The sequence below is a fragment of the Phycodurus eques genome, chromosome 2, assembly GCF_024500275.1.
Source record: "Phycodurus eques isolate BA_2022a chromosome 2, UOR_Pequ_1.1, whole genome shotgun sequence".
Taxonomy (NCBI): Eukaryota; Metazoa; Chordata; class Actinopteri; order Syngnathiformes; family Syngnathidae; genus Phycodurus; species Phycodurus eques.
Window position 1 is genome coordinate 33,174,860 of NC_084526.1, and position 20,183 is coordinate 33,195,042.

The 20,183-nt window shown below is 40.0% G+C and overlaps 1 protein-coding gene across 10 annotated transcripts in view; it reads right to left on the reverse strand.

Moving 5' to 3' along the window:
* LOC133399151 (zinc finger protein 609-like) overlaps positions 1 to 20,183 on the reverse strand; it is a 147,164-nt gene that overhangs the window by 58,677 nt on the left and 68,304 nt on the right. The window contains exon 1 of one of the 10 annotated variants that reach the window (XM_061670400.1): positions 1,375 to 3,521. The exons of the other annotated variants lie outside the window; for them this stretch is intronic. The gene's annotated coding sequence lies outside the window, so the exon portion shown is untranslated. Of the gene's footprint in view, positions 1 to 1,374; positions 3,522 to 20,183 lie in introns of those variants that run through there. 10 annotated transcript variants of the gene reach the window in all.

Sequence of the window (20,183 nt, forward strand, 5' to 3'; positions counted from 1 at the left end):
AAGGGCAAAGTTTATAAAACAGTGGTGAGGCCAGCCATGATGTACGGATTAGAGACAGTGGCACTGAAGAGACAACAGGAAGCAGAGCTGGAGGTGGCAGAAATGAAGATGTTGAGGTTCACTCTCGGAGTGACCAGGTTGGATAAAATTAGAAATGAGCTCATCAGAGGGACAGCCAAGGTTCGATGTTTTGGAGACAAAGTTAGAGAGAGCAGACTTCGATGGTTTGGACACGTCCAGAGGACAAATAGTGAGTATATTGGTAGAAGGATAATGAGGATGGAGCTGCCAGGCAAGAGAGCCAGAGGAAGACCAAAGAGAAGGTTGATGGATGTCGTGAGGGAAGACATGAGGGCAGTTGGTGTTCGAGAGGAGGATGCAGGAGATAGGCTTACATGGAAAAGGATGACGCGCTGTGGCGACCCCTAACGGGACAAGCCGAAAGGAAAAGAAGAAGATTCTGATACCACCACATCTGTTTTTTATGATCATTAGGCTTTATCTTGTCAAATCAAACGTTATACTCATGTGTGTGTGTGTGTGTGTGTATATATATATATATATATATATATATATATATATATACACGCACACATACACACACCCCTCCTTGAGCCGTCACCTTATCGTGGTGGAGGAGTTTGTGTGTCCCAATGACCCTTGGAGCTAAGTTGTCTTGGGCTTCATGTCACCTTTGGCAAACAGGTCCTAGATGAGGGACCAGACAAAGCACGGCTCCAAAAACCCCTATGATGAACAAAATTAATGGATTTAGCTTTCTCTTGCCCGGACGCGGGTCACCGGGGCCCCCCTCTGGAGCCAGGCCTGGAGGTGGGGCTCGAAGTCGAGCGCCTGGTGGCTGGGCACTGCATCCCTGGGGCCTGGCCGGGCACAGCCTGAAAGGATAACGTGGGTGCCCCTTCCCATGGGCTCACCACCTGTGGGAGGGGCCATAGGGGTCGGTGTAAGCAGTGTAAGCTGGGCGGTGGCCGAAAGTGGGGACCTTGGCGATTCGATCCCCGGCTAAAGAAACTGGCTCTAGGGACGTGGAATGTCACCTCTCTGGCAGGGAAGGAGTCCAAGCTGGTGTGTGAAGTTGAGAAGTTCCGACTAGCTATAGTCGGGCTGCCTCCACACGGCTTGGACCCTGGTACCAGCCCTCTTGAGAGGGGTTGGACTATTTTCCACTCTGGAGTTGCCCACGGTGAGAGGCACAGAGCAGGTGTGGGTATATTTATTGCCCCCGGCTTGGCGCCTGTACGTTGGGGTTCACCCCGGTGGACGAGAGTGTAGCCTCCCTCCGCCTTCGGGTGGGGGGACGGGTCCTGACTGTTGTTTGTGCAAATGCACCAAACAGCAGTTCAGAGTACCCACCCTTTTTGGAGTCCTTGGAGAGGGTGCTGTAGAGCGCTCCCGCTGGGGACTCCATCGTTCTGCTGGGGAACTTCAATGCTCATGTAGGGAGGATTGGGAGGAACGCCTCTGAGGGTCGCTACAACTGTGAACCCATATAAATAAAATATTACATCATATGCTGTAATTACATACAGTATACACAACACATTGATGAATAACCAGTTTTGAAATCAGCCTATTAAAAACTCGATTATTACATTTCTTTTCATAGTGGGATTGGTAACAAAAAAATGCTTGCAAATATCTCAATGGTATTACACCAGAACACAAGGAGCAATTTTGATTTGCTTTCGCGGGTCACATAAAATGATGTGGCGGGCCGGATCGGGCCCCCGGCACACCAGTTTGACACCTGTGCTCTATTGGGTTAAGGTCCGGTCATTGACTTGGCCAGTCTAAGACCTTCCACTTTTCCCCCCTGATGAAGTCCTTTGTTGTGTTGGCAGTGTGTTTTGGATAATTGTCTTGTTTCATGATTAAGCTTCTCCAGATTAGTTTGGATGCATGTCTCTGTAAATTGCCGAAATGGTTTTGTCCACTTCAGAATTCATTTTGCTGCTACCATCATGTGTTACATCATCAATAAAGACTAATGGGCCCGTTCCAGAAGCAGCCATGCAAGCCCAAGCCATGACATTACCTCCACCATGCTTCACAGAAGAGGTTGTGTGTTTTGGATCATAAGCAGATCCTTTCTTTCTCCATTCTTTGGCCTTTCCATCACTTTGGTACAGGTTAATCTTGGTCTCATCAGTCTATAAAACTTTGTTGCAAAACCTTTGTGGCTCATCTCTGTACTTGTTTGCAAAATCCAATCTGACCTTCTGATTTTTTTTTTTGCTGATGAGTGGTTTGCATCTTGTGGTACGCACTGTATATTTCTTCTCTCAAAGTCTTTTTTTGAACAGTGGATTGTGAAACCTTCACCCCTGCCCTGTGGAGGTGGGCAGTGATGTCACTGACTGTTGTCTTTGTGTGTTTCTTCACACCTCTCACAATGTTTCTGTCATCAACTGCTATTAATACCCTTGGCCAACCTGTTCGATGTCTGTTGCTCAGTACAGTTTCTTTTGTTGTAATGGCTATGCCCGATGTTTGTGCAATAGCTCTGAATGGTTTGCTTTTCTACCATAGACAGCTCTCTGGTCTTCATTTTTGCTGAACAGCAAATGCAGTTTTCACAGGTGAAACCCAAAGCCTAAAACAAGCACTCGCTATTATTTAAGCAATCAATCTAAAAGACAACACCTGAGCAACGAGAAACACCCATCAGTCACGTTCCAATACTTTTGCTCATTTCAAAAGTGGGTGGCTTCAAACAAAAGGTGCTCTGTACAGAGTTTTTTTTTTTTTTTTTTTTTTTTTTTTTTAACGCATCTCGATGTAAATACCATGAAATAAAAGCTGGAGTTCTGAACTTTTGTGTCATATTCAGCTTTGGATCTGAAACCCAAATGTCTTCAGTATACAACCAAAACAAAGGAATTGACCTTGCCTTTCCAATACTTTGGGAGGGGACTGCGCTTATTATACACACTGTCCTGGGTCGTCCCCGGGGTCTTCTCCCTGTGGGACGCGCCCAGAACACCTCACCAGGGAGCCGTCCAGGAGGCATCCTAAACAGAGACCCGGGCCGCCTCATCTGGCTCCTCTCAATGTGGAGGAGCGGCTTTACTTTTAAGTATAAAAAAACATAAGGCAGTCATTAAAAAGGCATAAGGAGCCTGCTGTGCAACTTCACTTGAGCAGCTACCATTTTAGGATGTGACATAATAATACAGTAGGTTTGTGGCTGTGCGTTTAGTAGCTTAGACCAGACTAACTAAATTAAAATGAAGATGAAATTGAAGACACCTCGATGGGGGAAACAATTTTTTTCACAAACTTTGTCACTCGTAATCATTCGTTTCCAACCTACAATTCTTGACTCAAAATGTAGCCACTTCCAGATACGATGTACTGTAAGTACACTGGCCATAATATACAAGTACAGTGTGGGCAACTATAATGTGGCATAATATATTCAGGGTGCTTGTTAAGCAATGTAAGATGTGTCTCAGCTTGACACTTAACTCTTTCCTGCTATTAACAGGCAGCTACTCTATATCCCAATAGTATTGTAATGCCCTGGGAAGTGGTCAAGGAGGAAGGGAGTCACCAAATGCACTGTCAGTCGCTTTATTGAACTTGCGGCAAACACAAGAACAACACGAACTTACGAGCTGCTGTTGGCCACAACTCACGCCAAGAGTGTCTTATCCCAGACTGACTTCTCCTTCCGCTTATGTCACACTCCACACCCCCGCCAGCCCCCTTAAAGGTGTATACACATGATTACAGATCCAGGATCTGTAATCGAGCGATCCAGTGTGAACGTAGCGATCCAGTGTGAACGTAGCAATAAAAATCGATACATCAATATAATGAATAAATTGTTACACTACTACTAAAAAAATCCGTCTCTCATTATTCTGGCATTTGGCAGATAGAAATAATTTTGGTACTCTAATTAACCTGAAAAAGAAAAGATTTCGTCTGATTTCATATCAGACAGTGAGAAAAAATATAGTGTATTTTATATAGTGTATGTAAATTTCTGGTTTCAACTAAATAATATCCTGATGTATCCCATTAATAGTATACAATACATTATTTTATTGGCTGTACACGACCAGTCAAATTTATGGCACGGTTTCTCATTTGATAGCATGAGAAAGTGTGTCTAAACATTTAACTGGTTATGTACATTGCTCTGGAAATAAACCACACAATATTTAGCCCATAGATGAATTAAGATGTTTACAATGACTTTTACGGTACTGCCATAAGCATGAAAGCTACAAAAAGCCGATTTTACATCTCCCTTTCAGAGATTATGTAAGGCTACTGCTGTGAAGACATCTGCAAATGCTAATAAAAGAACAGACATTAGTCAAGAGACATCCCTCATAGCCAAAAGCAAGATGGGAAGTAAAACAGATGGGAACAAAGAGACAGCACAAAAGACCACAGGGCAAAATCAAGAGAAGTGGGGCTTCCCAATCTGCTCAATTAACATTTGTCCAATGTGATGTGTAAAACACAATATAAATCCTACTACAGGTACAACATTAGGACTACTAATTTCATACAAAAAAACAATTATCTGACAAGGTAAGCCCAAATAAGATGAGTTAATATATTAAATTGAACAGAGAATCATAAAAAAAAAATCCATCTATTATAACAAAAAACAATGAGCTGTGGCCAAAATCAAGGTTTGTTACAGTTGTATGTGTGGACAGTCGTACTTGTCATTATATCTACAACCCCAATTCCAATGAAGTTGGCACATTGTGTTAAACATAAATAAAAACAGAATACAATGATTTGCAAATCATGTTCAACCTATATTTAACTGAATACACTACAAAGACAGGATATTTCATGTTCAAACTGACAAACTTTATTGTTTTTAGCAAATAATTATTAACTTGGAATTTTAGGGCTGCAATATGTTCCAAAAAAGCTGGAATAGGTGGCAAAAAAGACTGAGAAAGTCTTGTTCCTGCTTGGAACATCCCAAAGGTGAACAGGCTAATTGGGAACAGGTGGGTGTCATGATTGGGTATAAAAGGAGCTTCCCGAAATTGCTCAGTCTGATGGGGTGAGGTTCACCTCTTTGACTTCATTAACCATAAATCGAGAGCTTCTTCTTCACCATGAGAGACCAATTCAGAGTCTGCATCACTGCAGATGCTGCACCAATCCACCTGTTGATCTCCCTCTCCGACGTGTCCACATTTCAAATTGTTTTGGGAAATTGTGGACATTGTGTGAAAGTGGAAAAGAACCACTCGGACTGTTATGGACGCAAAGTTCAAAAACCAGCATCTGTGATGGTATGGAGCTGTGTTAGTGCCAGTGGCATGGGTAACTTACACATCTGTTAAGGCACCATTAATGCTGAAAGGTACATACAGGTTTTGGAGAAACATACGCTGCCATCCAAGCAATGTCTTTTTCATGGACGCCCCTGCCTATTTCAGCAAGACAATGCCAAACCACATTCTGCACGTGTTACAACAGCATGGCTTCATAGAAAAGAGTACGGGCATTAGACTGGGCTGCCTGCAGTCCAGACCTGTCTCCCATTGAAAATGTGTGGCGCATTATGAAGCGTAAAATACACCAAAGGAGACCCCGGACAGTTGAACAGCTGAAGCTGTACATCAAGCAAGAATGGGAAATAATTCCACCTAAAAAGCTTCAACAATTAGTGTCTTCAATTCCCAAACATTTATTGAATGTTTTTAAAAGAAAAGGTGATGTAACACAGTGGTAAACATGACCCTGTCCCAGCTTTTTTGGAACGTGTTGCAGCCATAAAATTCTAAGTTCATGATTATTTGCTAAAAACAATAAAGTTTATCAGTTTGAACATTAAATATCTTGTCTTTGTAGTGTATTCAATTAAATATAGGTTGAACATGATTTGCAAATCATTGTATTCTGTTTTTATTTGTTTAACACAAAGTCCCAACTTCATTGGAATTGGGGTTGTATGTAAACCCTCATCTTCCGCTATTTTGGCTGGCCTGTGTGCTATAAAGACTCACACCTGGCATTTTTGACCGTGATCTGGAGGTGACAATAGCCTCGAGGTCGTGTTGGTTTAGCTAATTCTATGTGTATCCTTCTGGGGTATGTTGTTTTGTTTTCTATAACAGAGAATGTGAAAACTTTAAAGTGAGTAATCCTTTTGCTGCCAACACAGTTAAATAGTGGGTACACTGTAAATATAGGAATGCTGCTGTCAAGAGTGGACACAAATGCCAAGGGAATGAAAAGATGTGCATACTGTATTCAGTGTTTCTGCACTGTAATAAAGGTGTTTGACCTCAATGATTTTCAACAGTTATCCTTTTATAATGTCCCCCCATGCTGTGTGATCCTTAGTAAGGTTCAGAGTCACATACTGCAAAATGTTGGGCATTTAATATCCACTAGTCAACCTTCCACCAAGTCTGTTTTTTGTTCCTCCCTCAGGCAGAAATTTGAGCAAGCTTAAATAACAGTCAAGCATCAATAGTTAATGATTTGCTGAAAGTCAGTTGCATCACTGCATTGCAATCACAGTACTTTTATTTATTTATTATTTTTTAACACTCACACTGTTGCATAAACACAGTAGGCTAAAGGCTGTGTGGTTGACTGACCAACACTCGGCAGGTGGTTTGGTATACTTTCCACTTGCCTTGGTTCAACATGACCTTGTCGACCTAATTATTGCCTCTTCCTGGCTCAGCTTGCAGCCTTGAAGCTATGCCTGGCATTGTTTTTAACATAAAAGCATGGGGATTGGGTTTTAAGTGGATTAGGATGGGTAGAGCTGGAAGCTTTGCTGGCAACATAAATGTTTATAGTGCATTTACTTTTTAGGACAAAATTTTCTAATGGTTTTAAAACACTGTAAAGAATTAACATTGTTTCAGCTAAAACAGATGTGACAATTATATTTACAGTAGATTTAGATTCTACGCTGAACTGTTAGATATGTTCTCCTCTTTGCCCATCCCTTTTCACCAAACCCTGACCACAGTTCAGTTGAAAACAACAATGAGCTACATTCTTGTCAAGGTCATGCACTTGCGTCAAACACGGAGGGAGGCTGTGCTGAGAGAAGAAATCCAGATAAACTAAGCTGAGCCCACAAGGATTTCTTTCTAGTCAGCCTGCTCTGCAGTCCTAAATGTTATCTACCAGAAAAGGGAAAACCTGACAAGAAACTGAGAGGCTCTCATCATTGACACCTCCAGCTAGACACCAACAAATCAAACTGATTTATTTTTTGATTAGTTTGTGAGATCAGACTGCAGTGAAAACGAACTAAATTAGTCATTCATGAATCCCCATACGTTTCATGCTACCGGGACGCCATCTGACGGAAAAATAACCTTATTCTTGAAGTGTGTGATGCTGTGAGGTTGTGTAATAGGTATGTATATTCAATAGTTCATTGCTGTTAATTTTCAGGATGGAAATTTATTCAAACGTTTACTTTCTAAAGACGAAGGGATGTCTCTTTGAGCCAATACTGCGGTGTGCTGCCTGTTAAGTTTAGCGACTCAACGCAACTTTTTATTTTAACACGTTAAACAGTGACCCAGTTCTACAAAGGAGAGTAAGTTCACTTTCATTGAGACAATTTCACTATCAAAACAACAGGAGTCGGCAACAGCTTCTTCCCCCTTTCTCTCTCTCCCCGTTCAGCGCTGCTTGACTGCGGCAGAGTGTGAAACTACCAGCCGTTCCCATCATGGAGGCGTTATTAGAATTCCCACGCACTTTCCTGGCAGGACACGCCCTTCTGCAACATGATTGGCTCCTGCATCATGGAAAGGACAGGCTACGCATATCAGAATCAGAATCATCTTTATTTGCCAGGGATGTCCAAAAGACACACAAGGAATTTGTCTCCGGTAGTTGGAGCCGCTCTAGTACGACAACAGACAGTCAATTGACAGAGAACACTTTTGAGACATATGTAACGAGATGACCATCCCAAACATGTTTCATATTTGTACGACACAAAAACAAAGACATTTGTGATGGTTAGGTTTAGGGCTTGGGTTGGGGCTGAGGCGGTTTAGGGTGGGTTAAGGTTAGGAGTAGGGTGGGTTAGTGTTAGTGGGAAAAACTTTAACGCTGCCACACTTAAATCACAGACTTCTCGTCTGGAAGCAGTCGGGTGTGTTCTTCCGGAATACAGCAGCCAATCATCATGCAACGGCGCATGGCCTGGAGCCATTAATATTGGAGCAGGTTGTGTCCTATCAGGAAAGTGGGTGAGAATCCTAATAACGCATCATGGAGCTCTGGTCACAGGTGTGAGAAATTCTCGAGCCGTGAGAAACACTGTTCGAGTCCGGTGGTGGTGCCAGAGCAGGGAGAGTGAGTGAGTGAGTGAGCGAGCTTGTGTTGGGAAGCGCACACAGAAAGTTTTTTTTTTTTTCTTGCATTGGCGGCCACAGCGAGTTGAGATTGAAAAAAATAATGACGTCACCGATTAGTCAACATCAACTAAACTATCATAATCTTAGCGTCAACTACAAAAAAATAGTCGTTCAACCCTCTCCTCTCAGTATGACGGTGAAGTCCATGTGACTGCAAATGACACCTAAAATAATGAACATGAAATGAAGACATATTTAAGAGAATTGTGGTGCTGTGATTGGTTGTGGTCGAGAACGACCTCAAGACAACTTTAGTGGTGTATTTTGGACGTTTTACTTTAAGTCTCATCTCTGACTCAGACCTAGTGGACTCGCAGTTTTCTCAATACATCTTTTAGTCTTGGACTGACTCTAGTAAGCATAATGTGATGTCTTCTGTGAGGATGCCGCAACAAGGTAAAATGGAAATAAATCTCCATTAGCAAGCAATAAATGCGCCAGAAAGACACTGGAAACGGTTTGCAACTACAACCCCAATTCCAATGAAGTTGGGACATTGTGTTAAACAAATAAAAACAGAATACAATGATTTTCATGTTCAACCTATAGTTAATTGAATACACTACAAAGACAAGATATTTAATGTTCAAACTGATAAACTTGTTTGTTTTTAGCAAATAATCATTAACTTAGAATTTTATGGCTGCAACACGTTCCAAAAAAGCTGGGACAGGTGGCAAAAAAGACTGAGAAAGTTGAGGAATGCTCATCAAACACCTGTTTGGAACATCCCACAGGTGAACAGGCTAATTGGGAACAGGTGGGTGCCACGATTGGGTATAAAAGGAGCTTCCCTGGATTGCTCAGTCATTCACAAGCAAAGATGGGGCGAGGTTCACCTCTTTGTGAACAAGTACGTGAGAAAATAGTCGAACCGTTTAAGGACAATGTTCCTCAACGTACAATTGCAAGGAATTTCATCATCTGCGGTCCATCATATCATCAAAAGGTTCAGAGAATCTGGAGAAATCACTGCATGTAAGTGGCAAGGCCAAAAACCAACATTGAATGCCCGTGACCTTCGATCCCTCAGGCGGCACTGCATCAAAAACCGACATCAATGTGTAAAGGATATCACCACAAAGGCTCAGGAACACTTCAGAAAACCAATGTCAGTAAATACAGTTTGGCGCTACATCCGTAAGTGCAACTTAAAACTCAACTATGCAAAGCAAAAGCCATTTATCAACAAACACCCAGAAACGCCGCCGGCTTCTCTGGGCTCGAGCTCATCTATGATGGACTGATGCAAAGTGGAAAAGTGTCCTGTGGTCCGACGAGTCCACATTTCAAATTGTTTTGGGAAATTGTGGACGTCGTGTCCTCCGGGCCAAAGAGGAAACGAACCATCCGGACTGTTATGGACGCAAAGTTCAAAAGCCAGCATCTGTGATGGTATGGGGCTGTGTTAGTGCCAATGGCATGGGTAACTTACACATCTGTGAAGACACCATTAATGCTGAAAGGTACATACAGGTTTGGGAGAAACATATGCTGCCATCCAAACAACGTCTTTTTCATGGACGCTATTGCTTATCTTATATACAGTGGTAAACATGCCCGTGTCCCAGCTTTTTTGGAACGTGTCGCAGCCATAAAATTCCAAGTTAATGATTATTTGCGAAAAACAATAAAGGGTATCAGTTTGAACAGTAAATATCTTGTCTTTGTAGTGTATTCAATTAAATATAGGTCGAACATGATTTACAAATCATTGTATTGTGTTTGTATTTATGTTCAACACAACGTCCCAACTTCATTGGAACTGGGGTTGTACAATGGGGTTGTACAATGATAAAGGCAGGTTGAGCACAAGAAGGTGCCTGAGAGACTAATTTAAGTTATGCAGAAGTGTTTTGGGGGAAGCAGGGGTAAAGTGAAACCTGCTGTAACGGACCAAATCTCATCTCTTGCTGCCAGCTGCTCAGCAGAGGTCTGCTGCTTACAGCCATCTGAGTTTGATGACCTTGTTAGTTTGAGTGCCTAATCTGCTAATGCCCTGATAAAAATAAATAGTCAGTGCAGTCATTGTAGTCCTCCTCCTATCTGTCTGCAGCTGCTGTCCATGAATACAGATGAAACATCCATCTTTACCTGTCCAATGGATTTACAGTCAAACTGACAGTCCCTGGGGCTCAACTATGGTATTTGCCAAAACTATGACTTATGAAGATTACAACAGTATAAAAATACTTAAAATTTCTGATTATTATTGGGGAGCTGTGGCTAAGTGGATATGAAACCCTAAACTGCTCCCCCGGGCACGCACGCATAGTATATATAAGTTAAACTTTCATAGATTAGATTCAGGACCCACAATTTCAAGTATTTATTTTTATATCATTTGGGTTTCCAGCTCATAAAACCCACGAAATCAGGAATTGCAAAAATTAAAATACTGTTTAGAAATCCGCCCAAATTTTGCAGGCCATAAATGTTTTGTGTCACACACTAATCATCTACTAAACTCAAAGCACCTGCACAGGTTTCCCCCAGGTCTCATTCAATTGCTTCAGTTTGGTTCAATTGTCTCAGCTGGGTTCAATATGGGGAAGACTGCAGACTTGACAACTGGCCAGAAGACCATTGATACCCTCCATAGGATGGGTAAGCCACAAAGGTTCATAGGTATGGAGGCTGGCTGTTCACAGAGTGCTGTGTCCAAGTATATAAATGGAAAGTCTAGTGGAAGGACAAAATGTGGCACGAGAAGATGCACCAGCAAAAGAGATGACCGTGGGATTCAGCAGATTATCAAACAGAGAAGATTCAAGAATCTAGCAGAGATCCAGAAAGAGTGGAATGAGGCGGGAGTCACAGCTTCAAAAACCACCATATTCAGACGCATCCGGGAGATGGGCTACAAATGTCGGGTTCCTCGGGTCAAGCCACTTCTGAGCCTGAGCCAACATAAGAAGCGTCCCAACTGGGCCAAGGAGAAGAAGGACTGGACTCTTGGCCAGTGGTCCAAGGTCCTCGTTTCCGATGAAGGTAAAGTGTGCCTTTCATTCGGGAATCAAGGTCCAAGGGTTTGGAGGAAGACTGGTGAAGAAAAAAACCCAAGCTACTTGAGGTCCAATGAGTAATATCCACAGTCAGTCATGATTTGGGGTGCAATGTCAAGTGCAGGTGTTGGTCAACTCTGCTTTCTTAAATCCTAAGGTCACCGCAACAGTCTACCAGCAACAGTTTACCAATGTTTTAGAGGACTTCATGATTCCTGCTGCTGAAGATCTGTATGGAGATGTAGATTTCATCTTCAAGCAGCCAGCCAACTCGCTGGATCTAAACCCCATTGAGAATCTATGGGGTATTATCAATAGGAAAAGGAGGTGCACCAGACTCAAAAACAAATACCTACAGCAAGCATCAAGGAAATTTGGGCTTCCATAACTCCCAGGCTGATTAGGCTGATTTCCTCAATGCCTCGGCGCATCGAGGCAGTCATTAAAGCAAAGGGATTCCCAAGTATTGAAGATTAACATCTTGTTTTGAAAGTACCATATTTTGATGGATTTAATGTGACCCTAATTTTTCTTTTTCTTTTTTTTTCTACAAAAACTGAGAAGTAAATGGGGATTTCTTCACAGTATTCAAATTTTTTGAATTCCTGATTTCTTGGGTTTTATGAGGTGGAAGCCCAAATTATGTAAAAATTAACAAATAAATACTTGAAATTATTTAAATTGTGGGCCCTTAATCTATAATCTATGAAAGTTTAACTTTATGAATGGAATTATGGAAATAAATAAACTTTTCCATGATGCTGAAATTGTTTGGAAAGGGTCTGTGTTCGGACTCACCCCCTAAAATCTGAATCGATGTTTGTATTATCTTTGGCGAGCAATGAGCAAATCGATCTCTTACTCCTTGTACTATTCCAAAAATAATAGTCCAAGAAATGAAAGGTCCAATTTGATAATTTGAAAATTATCTATAGCCCCTTGTTTAAGTCCTTTTGACATTTTTTTGAGGTCGCAGATTTAGTCACAATGGAAAGAAAGCGGGCTGCGGGCAAATTTTTTCCTCTGCAAACAAAAAAGCATTTGCCAAAAAACTTCTTGATAGTTTAAAATGGCTTACTTTAATCATAATGATCCCCCGCTATGGCCAAGGTCTGTTTAACTAGGTCTCAGTGCCGAAAAATGCGTACTCCACGTTGCCTGGCAACGTTTTGTTCAATACCAGCTAGTTAGCTTAGCTGCTAGCTTGCAGTAGCTCTCGTCAATCATCTGCCACAATGTGTTAAATGAATCTTACATAACAGCATTTTAAGATCACTTGATTTATATTTGTCTGATATTTACGTTTGTTTGATGATCTTAAACAAAGTGGAGAAAACGCAAAAAACAAAAAAAAACAAAAACAAGAAATGCAAAAATCTCAGATTTTGAGAAAGGAGCCAATACTTTTTCACGGCACTGTATGCTCACGTTATACACAGTATAGCGTTACGATTGTGAGATGCCATTGAACATGTTGCCAAAGCAGTGTTTAAAGAAAGGCTGCAGACTTTTGAAAAGTAGAACAAATCTTGAATCAAAACAGGTTGCTTTGATCTACTTGCGTTGTTAATGTTGCTACTTGGCACTTTTTCTTAACCAACTGGAAACTTGATTGACAGTATATTTGCCTGTTATGGCATTAATGGCTGTTCATACCTATGTATAATTTTTGTGAACAGAGTCTGTTTTATTTATATTTTTTATATATTTATTGTTCTGCAATGTCAATGTTCATTATTCTTAGAATTAGAATTAAAAGTGAATTGTTCTTACAAATGATGTACTGGCATTATTATGCTTCAATATCATTATATCAGTGGGAGAAAAAACATCAACGATATCATCATTTGTCACTATAGTTTTTGGGAAAATATTTTGTCCTAAATAAATTGCTTCGCGACAGGCCTAAACACAATTTATTGAGAGAGAGCAAAAGCAATGGATAACACAAAAATATTTGCATAAACAGAGTAAAAAATAAAATAACAACTGCAATAAAAATATGCAATATAGCGGGACCCCGAAGCAAGAACCGTGAGGATTACTGTATCTCAAATCCGTGATGATAAATTGCAAGGACTCATTGTTCACGTGTTGGGACTCATTGTTTGCATGACATGTGCATCCGGGACTTACAGTGGCAAGTGCAAAATTTACATATACACACAAAAGGGTTGCACAGACGTGAATAAATAAGTAAATAAATTAGACATGTTTGTCAGAACAGCACACACTGGCATACAAATTTAGCTAGAACACTGCAGAAAGAAATGTAGTTGATGGCGCCCTTTATGTATTGCTAACGATGTTTACTTCTTTTGTCATATAGTATGTTTACTCTGTTTTTTTAGTGTTTTGGAGATTTTTTCATCTTTTCTTTAGCAGAAGTCGTGTATGGATGGCTGGATGGATACTTTATTTATCCCTTGAGGGAAATTAGATTTACTAGGTTCATTACTAGGTCCTTTTAAAACCTTTCCACATGACTACAGTAGGTGTTTCTTAAAAAGAGTGAAATGGGGGAAAAAAACAAAAACAAAAAAAAACAACAATGATCAAGTTTTACACTCACAGCCACATGCACACACAAATTTGAAATGACCGCAATTTTTATTTTTTTCCCCCCTTGTGACAAGTTTAGCAGCTAATATTGGTAATACAATACAAGGTTTAAATAAGTAAAGCAGCGGGAGATTGGTGACCAGAAGGAGTAGGGCTAAGCTAGCTAGCTCCTCCAATAACCTCATCGCAGTCGGGATGATTATGAGAGTGCATAAATCCTCCTATGAATATACGATCGTAACAGCGCCGTCACTTCTCTTCGTTTCAAATATCAAATCAATATACTGTATTCAGTTAAAACATTAACGATGAGGAAAATACCTCATTCGTTTTGACATGACTCCAGTGATTCATTTAAAACCAAATGGTCCCTCTGTTCAAGGAATACACAAACCTCACAGATATAATTAAATATAATTTAAACATCGACATTGAAGTGCCAAGCCCCACGAACAAAACTTAATTGAATATAAACGTGCAATACCTGGCTCAGGACTAAAAATCCCACCCTCAATCTCATTCTTAAATTTATCTTTATTGATCCCATCACCACAGTTGAAATTGTTAACTTGTTATAGCATATCATTTTGTGGCGTTTTTCGTGAAATATTATATTTGACAAAATGATAAATAAGTATATGGGTACCCTTGGTATAAATAAACTTTACACGATCAGGATTTTTGGGGCCGATCACCAATCAGCAAGTTTAAAAAAAATTAAAACCGATCAGATCACAAGATGGAGCAATGTGTATTTAAATGACTTGTTCAATTACTGTATATACTTGTGTACTGTATACCGAGTATAAATATTCTCACGTCAGGTTATGTATTCTAATCAGTCAGGTCAACCCAACATTACATGACAGAAATAATGGGTGCTCTCTTACTGTAATTAAATTACTTCATTGTAATTAAATTACTTCACACACACCGAAACTTTAGAGCATGATTCAACATAACGCCGGCATGTTTACGTACAACTGTTAGTATTAGCACTAGCTTGCTAGGCTACATAACGTTTTGTTGCCTGCTTATGAGCCGTATCGTATTAAAAGTACGTGAACATATCTCAAGCAATTCTTAACGAACATCTTTTCCCGAGCAGTGGTGACCACCACCACGTTTTCCCCAATTTTGTCCTTTTTTGAACAACACAATAATACACGCACGATCCATTGTTGTTATCGTGGCTGTGGTAACGAGTGTATCCGGTCACGTTTGATTTGACAAAGCCCAGTGATCGTAAATGACCTCAAAAGACACGCGACAAGGCTAAAAATAAACTACCTTTTTTTTTTTTTAATAAACTACTATAAACTACCTATTCAAATATACTGTATACCACGGCGATGCGGAGTAAATTAATTAATTATATATATATATTTGAATGAATATATGATCAAGAACAGTCAAGTCGGTAAATATTGGGACATTGACACAATTCTCATCTTTTTTTTGCCTCTAAACACCATCACAATGGATTTGAAATGAAACGGACAAAATGTGCTTTAACTGCAGACTTAACTTTAATTTGGCGGTATTTACATCCAAATGGTGTAGGAATTCCAACAGTTTGTGCCTCCACTTTTTTGGGGACCAAAAGTGATGAGAGTATTGGCTGCTTAGCTGTTCCATAGCCAGGTTGGCATGTATGGCTACAAGTGGAACTGGTTCCCAGTTACATCAAATGTTCCTTGGCACAAAACAATAAGAGAGCAGACAAATGGTTCTGCATGAACACATTTTTCACCTTTGGACTATTTCTTCACATACAAACATTTTAGTTTTTTGGGAGTAAGGACACTAGCAATATCCACGAAGTATGGAAGTATTCATGTGTGCTGCTTTGACAGGGGCGACGAAAGGAAATCTTCTTGCATTGCATTTGGGGCATTTATATGAAGTGACTTGTGCAAACAGCGTATAGGAGACAAATAAGGTATCTATATCAATATAAGACTGTGCTGGATTGAATTCTGATATCTAGAGTACAGCATTCAATCTTTCATCAAATCAATATTCAGTAAATGTTTGACAGAGTGAATTGCAATCTAAGACTGGTTCATATAGCTGCTCTGCTGACAACTTAATCTCTGTATTCTTATTTTAACGAATTTGCGCTGTCCTCTCTAGCCCGGGACTAGGAGCCTGATCTGATTACACAAATGCAATATGACAGCAAAGAGTGACTTGATTTCAAAGTCAAATAGTTACATTTTTCATTTGTGCATCAGGCACCTTGTAGGTCCTTAGGGAGATGTTTTTTTTTTTTGGGTAATGTTTTATTGATGTTTACAGGAAGGTTGTACTTCTTTCACGAAAGTTATTGTTTCCTTTTCACACCAAAGCCTGTCTGCATTTGTTATGAAGATATCAGACAGAAATATCCCAGGCAGTAAAATGCAGACAGAGCGAGTCATTCCCAATTATTGCTACCGTTTATGCTTCGTGTATTTTATGTCAGGCAACTTGCTGAGCAGCTAAGGCCTCGGAAAAGACTTAGCAGAAGCAATTTTTGTTTCAATGATTGCTTTTGTTTACACTAGGGATGGGCAAGTACCAATACCATGAATCGGTACCTGGCCGATACCAGCCTTATTCCAAGGTATTGTGTACATGTGTAGGCAGCCAATACCAGCAATTGATGCCTAAAGGCAAATAAAAGCTGATGTTGAGTAAGTCCTCCGGACCAGTAGCTAGCCCTGCTAGCCCATTTGACACCGCAGCGAATCCTGTGTTTCACTTCCTGCTCTTACAACAATAAACCCACACGCATGGCTGCTTTTCTCACCAAAACTTCGCCAGTTAGAAAATACTTTAAGGTGAACGAAGACGAACCAAACTTTGCAGAATGCAAACTCTGCAGACCAAAACTTGCAAGAGGTGGTACGAAGAGAGCGAGCACAAAGAGGTTGAAGGTGTCGTGTGGGAAAAGAGGAAACTCGAGGAGTCAACTTTACGGCAAACTCCACAGAAAACAGAGAAATTCAACAGTTGTGGGGCCTAAGTAGAAAGTTCCCTCTCGAGCCACAATTATAAGGACTATAATGCCACAGGTACGTGACATTTATAAAAAAAATAAAAATTTAAAAAATAAAAAAATTAAAATTAAAAAAAACGTTAGCAGCTTGTTGTGTAACACAATGGTAGTAATATGTAAAGCTACCCATATTCTATTAGAATGTATTGCATCATAGATGTTTGGCGGAGGACAAATGTGTGATCAGATTAGCCTATTTTGTTGTTAGATAACAGTATTGTATTTAGGTAGGTAACACAGTATTGTGTTAGCTAACAGTAGCGCCAGTCATGAGGGCTTCCAGGTCCAGAGAGGTCCACAGCACTGAATTTGGGTTCAATGGCAGCATGAACATGATCAGCTATGTGAGAAAAAAGGTTAATTCGTCCATCACTGATGGACGACGACACTTCTTACAGAGCTCTCAAAGGCGCTTGTGACACTTCACATGAAAAGTCGACTGGAAGGTTCCCCCGACCCTACCAACCTACATCACTGAAACAATGGGAAGGTGTGGGGTGACAAAAACTGCTGCGATCCGGCCACAGGAAAGAAGCCCACAGGGCCAGCAGATGAGAAAGAGGTGCCAGTTGTGTCCGAGAAACAAAGAACGCAAAGCCACTGATTGCTGTTGGAAATGCACTACCCCAGTGTGAATTGGTCACAGCCAGAAGCAAGTAGTTTGTGACAGCTGCACACAGTGAGATGAGATAAGATGTTTGTGTGTGTGTTATGTGTTATGGTCTCCGGACCTGTTGAATGTTCTCTGTTCGTCCTCCAGACATAGGGACACGCAAACATGTTTTGACACCTGATTGACCGATTGATTGTTAAGTGCTAAAATGTGAATGAAAAGTAAAAAATGTACATCAAAAATTAAATTACTCTTCTGTTTGAACAAAATACATCATCTTAACATCTTAATGTCTTTAGTTTATTGCAACAACACATTGACTTTAATTGAGGTCATTTTTGACCCCACGTGTGGAAGAGCTTGGTAGTGATACAAAAACTGCAATTTCTAAAAAATTAATGAAAAAATAAATAAAAATTCAAATGCCCTCATGTCACAAACATGTTTTATGAAGAATACCTGGAATATGAAAATATTACAACTTCGTTTTAAATATTTTGAATAACAACAACCCAGTTTATTGCAAAAAGGCATTGATTTTTATTGGTGTCATTTGTGACCCCACTCGTGGAAGAGTGTATGTATTGGTAGGTTGTGCATCCAAGGGTTAAGGGGGAAATAGAAAGGCCCTGCAATTATCTATGTGGATTAGAATAGGAAAGAAAAGCCTTTCATCACAGATTTGTTCTTCCGGGGTACAAAACATGTATGCACAGCTATACTGTGCCAAACATCAAATACATACGTGTCAACAAAGACAATCAAATACCGTAATTTTTCAGGTATAATGCGCACCCATGTATAATACACACCCCCAAAGTTGACCTCAAAATTCTGGAAAAACCTTCTACGTATGTATAATGCATTTCTACAATGCATGATTTTGCTTCTACCCTGTATGGTCAAAACAAAGTATTAAATTCACAGCCCTACTTTTAGTGAGTAAATTAAAAAACACACAGTTGTAATCATATGTTTGATTACCCAGGCAGAATTTGTAAGATGGGTACAATTCTTAAAAGAAAACATGAAGGAACAGGCAAAACACATTTAATTTTATTTTAATGGGATTAAAATTAAATGGTCAAGCATTTCAGAAAAGCATTATCATTAAACAAAACATAACTATAAAGAAATTAATGATGGTTGTTGTTCAGTCATCAGTCGTATTAAAAAAACTAAACAAAATTTCACAAATTCTGCCAGGGTATGTAAACTTATGAGCATAACTGTACATATATGCAGTCATACGTACCCCTGTCATATTGGAATGAAAGTGTAGACTCCACCTTTTTTATAACCACCTGGTGACGGTGGCATTTTGGAATAAAAGTGTACAGCCTTTCCATAACCACTAGATGGCGGCATACTATTATACAATGCAAAAGTTTTTTTCCCATTTGCCCCTATGTATAATGCGCACTATTGACTTTTGACAATTTTTATGGGGGAAAAAATGCGCATTACACACGAGAAATTATGATACCTTAATGTTGTCCAATTACTGTATAAAATACAAAAGCCAGTTACACGAGTCAAAACGGATATTTAATTATGTTCGAAACGGACCATAGTAGCATGGTCACTGGATGAGAGAGCAGTTTTGAAAAAGGACGAAGGTTTGGTTCTGGGGCAAGAAAGTGAACACTGCGGGTCAGGCACATGATCTAACATGTTTCTCAAACTTCTAATTTTGAAATAAGAATGCTCTGCTCTCTTTTTGCCAGGAAGCCTAATACCAAACAAATATAACAGGGAGAAATCCCTAAAAACCTCACTGAGAACAAGCTACCAAACTCCCCCTGAAAGAAGCAAAAATGCATTAGTCATGTCTGTTTGTTTAGCTGTTTCACAGACTGAGTGTTATAACAAAGGTAGGTAAGTTACAGTAGGTGACAGTTAACTTAAAGACAAACATTACTCTAAGGGGATGAACGTTTCATAGCAAGTGTTACACAACATATTAAATTTGTTTAATTCAATTCATTGGGTTCATACTACTAATAAAGTGTGACGAAGACGAGCCCGGTACACACACAAAGACAATAGGCCTGTTTTTTTATGACAATTTTGCCCCTTCTGACCAAACACGTCACAATTTTGTGTAGACCAATTTTTGTAGTCAATTTATCCAAGTTATCTGATTCCACCCCTAGTTGTAATCTTGTTTTTCATTTACTTAGGTTGTCTGGAACTTCCTTTCGGTATCCATCTAACCTAACCCAACCTTCAAAACTGGTTAAAAAAGGTGCAGCACAACAAAACACAACAATAGAGCTGTTATGTTCTTCACCATCTAGTCATTAGCATGTCTACCTGCCAAAGAGAATTAAACAACCCCTTACACTACTTGGTTTGAAAAGGGATGCCTCTGAATGAAAATTATGGTACAATTTACCTTTGTGGTGTTCTGGCCACGCACTCAGATGAGGATGGGTAGAAAACAAACTTTAGAAACCCTTATTACAGAATACTGCAATCCTTATCACCCGCATGTTAACCGGCAACATGTAATTACTCTGAAGACTGCGGCGTCCAGGCCCCACTTA